Source organism: Octodon degus, unplaced genomic scaffold, assembly GCF_000260255.1.
Source record: "Octodon degus isolate 3935 unplaced genomic scaffold, OctDeg1.0 scaffold00178, whole genome shotgun sequence".
Taxonomy (NCBI): domain Eukaryota; kingdom Metazoa; phylum Chordata; class Mammalia; order Rodentia; family Octodontidae; genus Octodon; species Octodon degus.
The window spans coordinates 4,397,068-4,404,738 of NW_004524754.1; the positions used below are offsets into that span (position 1 = coordinate 4,397,068).

The following is a 7,671-nucleotide window of genomic DNA, read 5'->3' on the forward strand; positions in this document are numbered from 1 at the left end:
GCGAGGAAATCATAAAGATTAGAGCAGAAATTAATTCAATTGAAAATCTTTTATGTTTCCAAATTTAGTCAAACTTCTCTTATTACCAATATAGCCATGAAGGTAATTCTAACCCTAACCCTTAACTCTAACATTTTGAGGTAACCAACAGCTGTCAGCACAATTAACTTCTCACTCTAACCCTATTTCAACCAAAGCCCTAGCACTAAACCATGATGTAGTCCTCTCAATGACTCAAGCAATAACACATAAATCTAACTCTAATCTAAACTTAACTGTAATCATAACACATTAGCTCTAAACCAGGACCTAATCCCTACCTATACCCTTAAATCATAACCCTTCATCAAACACTAAACATTTAACTTAAACCCTAACTCTGAATCTTAAACACTCATTCTGACCCTAATGTGTAAATCAAACTCTCACCCTCACAAAAAAGCTTGACCCTAACATGTAGTCCTAAGCCCTGACATCTAACCCTAATCCTGAGTAAGCTTGGCAGGGTTCATCTGTTTCCTTGGGTGGTAGCTAAGCCCTAGCCTACCTGGGGGAGGGTGGGTAAAGTGTTTTTATGTCTCTCTTTTTTCTGGTTGTGTACTGGTGTGGGTCAGGGTTGGCCAGCAGCCCCAGGGCTGTTTGAAGTCCAGTATGAGGAAAAGATCAGTTAAGGAGACCCCAGTCAATGACCTCACTTCCTTCATGATGAGGTAGTGCTTGGAACTCTGTTGCTAAGCAGCACAAAACAGAACTGATGCCTGCTCACTTGTCTGGAGACATAGTACATGTGAAGATGTTTTTTTGTTGCTTCCAGACTTCCCAAGTCTCAGGCCCTAGGGGACCTCGCAGAGGAGGACTCAGCCAAAACTGGAGAAACTGGGGTGCCCAACTAATCTGCTTCCTGTGACCCTTTTCTCAGAGGAGTCAAAGTGGGGAAAAGAGTAGCTGAGGACAGTTTAGCAAAGGCCAGCACACTGCTCCAATCTCCCTGTGTGGGTCCAAAACATCTGTGTGTGTGTGTGTGTGTGTGTGTGTGTGTGTGTGTTTCCATGCACACCATTAAGAGTCAACACAAAATTTGTGAAGTTCTCATATCATTATGTGGCAGAGTCATTTGACCATTTTTAAGGTGTGGTTTAAAAGTAAAATGACCCCACATGTCTCATGGATCTAGAATTGAGGCCTTTGGAGTTGATGAGATTGTGTGGGTGACATATTCATCGATGTACCAATGCACTACAATGCCATCGCTGAACGTGTTTTTAGGAATTGTTGCTGAAGTGGAGGAGGAGGGTCACTGTCCCTGCGACTCTGGAGGGTATATTTTACCCCAATCTCCTTTGTTCTTTTCCTACTGCTTTCGGGCAGCTTTGGGAACCACTTTCCTCTGCTATTACCCTGGATCTTGGCATTTCAGCCTTGGGGCCAACTAACCATGAAATAAACTCTCTAAATCTGTGAGACCAAGTAAGTCTCTCCTCCTCTGATATTGTGTAGAGTGCTGGTCCCACAGACAGACACGTGATTTATACAACTACTGTTTCCATGGTCCCGCTCCAGGGTGAAAAGGTGGCAGGTCAGACTGTGCATACTCGAGCTTGCCTTGAACTTCCAAAGACTGATATAAGGGAGATTATGGTCAACTCTCTTGTGCCATCCACACATAATGGGAATGACGTATTCCTCCCCAAATTTTTTAAAACCTACCAAATATTTGGCACCATGCAGCAGGTGCTGGATATGCTATTGCAAAGGTTTGTACACCATCTGCTAGACTAGGGGAGCTCAGCACCATCTGGAATCACTCAATGATCCAGTTTGTTGTTTGGAAACTGAGGTGCTCATAGAAGGACCTGTACAGTGTGGTCAGAAAGAAAGGAGCCTGATAATGCTTATTCTGGACTTGTTGTATACATGGGTCACCTAGTGTAATGCTTCACTTGTGTGTGACGGTCCCATTTCATTAACACAGAGAAGCCCTCAGTTTTGGTCCTCCTTACATGAAGCTGAAGAGCACATTCACCATATGTAAAGGAGGCTCAGGACTCCATCTGGGAACCTCCTGTCCTGGATGCAGGTAGAGTGGAAGCCCTGGGGGTATACTAAAGGGGCTGCAACTCGAGGAGGTATCTGAGAAGGGGATGGTTGGGTTCATCAATGGCACACACAGATATGACCCCATCATTGTATATAGGCATGTCACTGGGTAACTTCCCAATTCAGAGCTAAGGAAAATCCCCATTCTCGTAGACTTTAATTGTGGCTTAGAGTAGTGACACAAGAAGATGCAGAAAGCCATAAGAGTTTAAGGTTGGTGGGGTACCAGCCTGTCAGGTCCCCCTGCTCACTCCTGGACAAACTAAAGAAAGCAATTTATTTTGGGGAGAAAGAGAAAGACTTTTTCTACATCTCACTCTAAGGGGATGGAGGTGCTGCCTTGGCCTCAAATCATCAACTGACAGAGTCTAGGTGTGCAAGGTCTTTCATAGAAACGTGGAGAGGGGAGAAGGTACAAAAGAAAAGAGGACAACACTTCAGGCTTGCTCCCTGTGGGGCTTGAGTTCCTGGGCAGCATCTTTGTGTTCCCTCCTTTCATCTAGACTATGGAGAAGAGGGGGTGGCAGTTAAGTTTTCATCTTGAGGAAATTTGGAAAAGCCAGTTGTCCCTAACAAAGGACACTTACACTTAAAGTACCATTTTATTTTGCTGACTACAGATGTGATAGTGTTATGGACTCTGTGTATGGCCAAGGCCTCCAATACTCCAGCAAGAGTGACAGACCTCTGGATGTACTGAAAAAGTGAGTGGTCTTTGGCTCAAGATTCTACAAATTTAATGAAACCTAAGATTTGGCTTTCGATTCAGTACCATCCATCCCTTCACCTATTTGGCATGGAACTTGCAAGCAGCACAGTTGTTTGGTGTACAGTGGTAATGGCTTTCACCAAGGCCCAACTGATGCACTGCATGCTGGAACAGCTCACTCCAGATATTGGACAATGTCCCCTGAGCCACCCTGAAGTTCTGAAACAAAAGCAGGTCCTGGAGACTAAGGTCTGGCAGAGTTACAAGTATCAGCTGTCATGACTTTTTGACATTAACCCACTGGGATGGAAGTCACTCAAATGTGATATTGTTTTAATTTAATCATATGTCAGCATTTGAAATATTACATTATAGAAACCTTCAGGCTTTTCTAAAATAAAAACAATTTTTTTCAATGGTTGAAGCATTTTATTGACCTTTTGGCGACAGGTATGGCAGGAAGGCATCCGTTCCATCTGGAATGGAGCCCTGTGGAGGATGTGTCAGGCCTGAGGTGGACTGGCTTAATTCCCCATGACACCCCATAGCACTCTGTTGAAAGTGATGCAGTGCCCGGTCATCTGCCAATCATAATAAAAATAAAGTCTCTGTTCTGACCCCTCTTCAGTTCTTCTTGTGGGCACAAAAGTGTGCAAAACTGTTTAAGCACAAATGCAGCTTTAGCCTCAAATAGTGTCAGTCCCACCTTCCTCTGATAAGTTTGCTTGGCTCAGCAGATGCAGAGAGGCTGGCTTGTTCTTCTAATTTCTTCCACAAGGCCTTCTCTTCGGACATCCATGTCTTCCCTGTTGGCCACGAAATGCAGCTTGATGACCCCATCCTTGAGCTCCTGCTCATCAATTATGGCCACCAGGGGGATGAGCACTTCCTCATAGTACTGGAACTGGTTTAGTAACTTTTCGTTGTTCTTGTAGAGCAGCTCAGCCTTAGTACCAGCACCCCACAGCTCTGAGACAAGCTTCAGTCTTTCTTCCAATAGCTTCTTCTGTACAGATGCCACAAGCACTTGTGTTTCTGTGGTCTGTACCTTCTCCTCTGAAGCCTCTAGTCTCTGCTCCACGATGGAGAAGATTTGCTCCACTCCAAGGCTGAGCCCGAACAGGGCACCTTGTGCTGTTTGGGTTCAGACATGCCCTCCAGTCCATCATAGCTTCCACCAGCAGGCACACTGCCCATACCAAGGGCACCTCCCACTGCCTGGACTGCGATCTGTAGTAGCACAGCTTCATAGATCACCCCTGTAGAGTAGTCCAGACCTCGAGCAAGGCTCAGATGGAAAGAGAGCTTGTCGGCAATGCCAAACAAAAGTCATATTACTTAATCATGTGATACATGCTTCGAGTCATTTCTTAGATGAGAGCCAAGTACCACCACATCCAGTTCAAAGAACTCAGGTTCCATTTTAATGCTAAACATTATTGAGGCAAGTTTATTTATTTACTTATTCATTTAATAGTTAAAAGTTCTTTTTTCTAATAACTGTATTTGTTTTTGTGGAACAGGGATTGAACTCAGACTCTTGCACTTGCCAGGGAAGCACTTATTCCACTGAGCCATCTCCCCAGCCCTATTCTAATAACTATAATTACAGTGTTTGTTGAAATGAAAGCTGAAAACAAATATACAAAACCAGTGATTAGCAATTGTGTATTGAAAGCAAAAAGAGGTTCCACACACCAAATAGACCAGTTTTGAAGTTTCCCAAGTTAAATTTAACAACTCCATATAATCTGTTCCATTGCAAGTAGCAGCACAAACCTAAAGCTTTTGGTCTTCTCCATGACTTGACTTTTTCATTCTGACAGTTTTTTAAAATAGAGCTGGTCAGGTGCTAGGCAGCAGGACTCTGTGCAAAGGTATGTGCTGGTTTCCATCTCCTCATTTACAATTTTGTTTGAATACTATTTTGTACTCTCCTCGAAAAATAAAAAATAATTAAAAATAAGTTGAAAATATTAGTGAGATCTTCCTTTTACTGTTCATCCATTTTTATTTTTAAAAATGTTATCACTGTATCTTGCTTGGAGACATTTTCAAAAATATCACAAGTAGCACTAAAGTTTCATTCCTATGGATTGAATTGTGTGTCCCTCATGCTGAAATTCTATTCCCTGATACTTGTGAATGTGAGTGCATTTGGAAGTAACATTTCTGCAGATGCAATCAAGTTAAGATGGGATTTTAGGGGATTAAGTGATTTTTTCTTGTGAAGTAAGGGAGATTTGAACAGAGAAAGGAAAAATACCTTGAGATAGGAGGAAGAGAATAGTGAGATAAATCTGCAGAAAAAAAGGAATCTGAAAAGCAGGATTGTCAGCCACCAGAAGTTAGGAGGGATGTGTTAAAGACAGAAAGTTCCCACTGGGATGTTGACTGCAGTGGTGTCTCCTACCCTACAGTAACATGAATTGATTTTATTTGAAGATAGATAATATAAGATCGAAGTGATAGTGATCTAGATCTGTTGTGGGTTTTTTTCCTGGCTTGTATACCATATCCATTAGAGAGAGAGAGAGAGAGAGAGAGAGAGAGAGAAAGAGATGACAGAGAGACAGAGAGACAGAGATAAACAGAGAAAACTCTCTGATGTCTTTTCATCTTCTTGTAAGAACATCAAAATACATTCCTAGAGTAGTATTTGTCTAGTCACTTTACTTAACCTCAATCACTACTGTAAAGAGCCTGTCTAGAGCTATCAATACCTACATTTGGTGATGAACTCAAAAGACGTGTTTGAAGGGACGCAGTTCTTCCCATAATATCCTGTCTCCCAGCTACCCATACTCATCTCCTCAGATGTGAAATTTATTCACCCCATTGAATAAATTTTAAAGAACAAAAAATTCCCAAACCAGCAAAAGTTTTAAACTACAAAAGCTCTTTTAAATAAGGTGTATGTGAAATTTATGGTACAGTTTATACTGAGGAAACAAAACTCTCTAGTTAGAAACCTGTGAAATCATACAAGTTATGTGCTTATGAAGTGGAAAGATAAGACAGGCATGAAGTAGACATCACTCTTCTAGAAGGGAGAAAGAGAAGAGAAGAAAGAAGTGCTGGGTACCAGCCAAGTTCAAAATCTTGCAAGGTAAATTGCATTATATTTTAAGGTTTGATGATAATTCTCCTTGTCTAGCAACAGTATTCTTCAAGTCAAGATGCAATGTTCGATCTTTATGGAGGATATTATTACCTTCTTGGTTGAAGGATAAAACACTTTCATAATGAAATATTTCAACTGTTCTAATGTATAGATGCAAGGGGTCAGAAAATTTCCTGTACATCATCTCGCTTCTTGTTCCCTTTGCTCCATACTTACAGGGTCCCTGCTGATGTAATCCAGCCTCTAATCCTGGCATTCGCAGGGCTGGTTGCCTAGCCAGACCCAACGTGATCTCAACCCAATGGGCTTTTTAGATTTTGCAAAGAATATTGAAAAGATCCTTGAAGAAGAATATTTACTTTCTTCCCTAACTAGGTCAGTACCGCCATTGTGCATGTCATATAAAAATAAGAAAGGGGTTTGACTGTAGATTAGAATCTGCAACCAAATATGAGGGTGAGGGAACTTTGGACACTGAAAATGGAACAACAACTTCAAAGAGAAGGAAATTATTTTATGGATGCATGTGTTCTGTGAAAGAATCCAAATAACTCCAATTATTTCATTGCTATTTTATTTTTTTCTCATTAAAATGAATAAAAAATTAAGAGGAGAAATAACTCCACTGTATATAAAACCACACTTTCTGAATGTACTGCAAATTGTGCTGCTGCAAACATGCGTGTGCATGTATCATTATGATATGATGCTTTTCACTCTTTTGAAAAGATATCAAGGTGGGAGTGAAATGAACGCCTGCCTCGGAGCCGCTACCGCTGAAGTCTCTTGCCAGTGTTGGTTCCCTGCATGCACATGCATGGGGAGTATCTTTACAAACCTCTTCAAGGGCCTTTTTGGCAAAAAAGAGATGTGTGCTCTCATAGTGGACTTGGATGCTGTTGGAGAGATGACAATTGTTTTTAAACTGAAGCTTGGTGCAGTTGTGACCACCATTCCTACCGTAGGTTTCCATGTGGAGGCTGTTGAAGACAAGAACATGAGCTTCACCATGGGGATGTGGGTGGTCAGGACAAGATTTTCCCACTGTGGCGCCAGTACTTCCAGAGCACTCATGGCTTGGTCATTTTGGGGGAAAAAACAACAGAGAGTGTGTGAATGAGGCCTGTGAGGAGCTCATTAGGATGCTGGCTGAGGACGAGCTTGGGGATGCTGTCCTCCTTGTGTTTGCCAACAAGCAGGACCTCCCTAATGCCATGAATGCAGCTAAAATCACAGACAAGCCAGGGCTGCACTCTCCACGCCACAGGAACTGGTACATTCAGGCCACTTGTGCCACTAGTGAGGACAGACTCTATGAAGGATTGGACTGGCTATCCAGCCAGGTCTGGAACAGAAGTGAACCAGAACCCCCATTGATTCGCTTCCTCCTTCTCTGCCCTCGGCTTTCCTCTCATGTGGCAAATGTTGCGGCTCTGTGGTCCTAAGTGCCAGAAGCTGTCTCCATGGGTTGGTCACAGTGTGCATACATCATGCTGTACATGCGCAGATGCAGCCTACAGCCAGGTTTTTATTTAAGGCAAATAATTTCTGTTTCCACTGAGGCAGTTTCTGGTATTCCTGTGCAATATTACTCAACTTTTAATTGTAAAGAAAAAAACCAACTCACTGTTAGTCCTGAGAAGGGATTTGGGTGCAGGGACACCTGGCCTGCAGGAGCCGCTGAGCTGTAGATTGGTGTCAGGTTCCATTTGGTGGTTGGTGCATAACTGAAACTCAGTGC

The 7,671-nt window shown here is 42.5% G+C and overlaps 2 pseudogenes; one reads left to right on the plus strand and one right to left on the minus strand.

The window, feature by feature from the left end:
• Positions 1-3,406: 3,406 nt before the first annotated feature.
• Positions 3,407-4,129, minus strand: LOC105743861 (annotated as a pseudogene).
• A 2,618-nt stretch (positions 4,130-6,747) lies between these two features.
• On the plus strand, positions 6,748-7,375 carry LOC101567307 (annotated as a pseudogene).
• Positions 7,376-7,671: the final 296 nt, after the last annotated feature.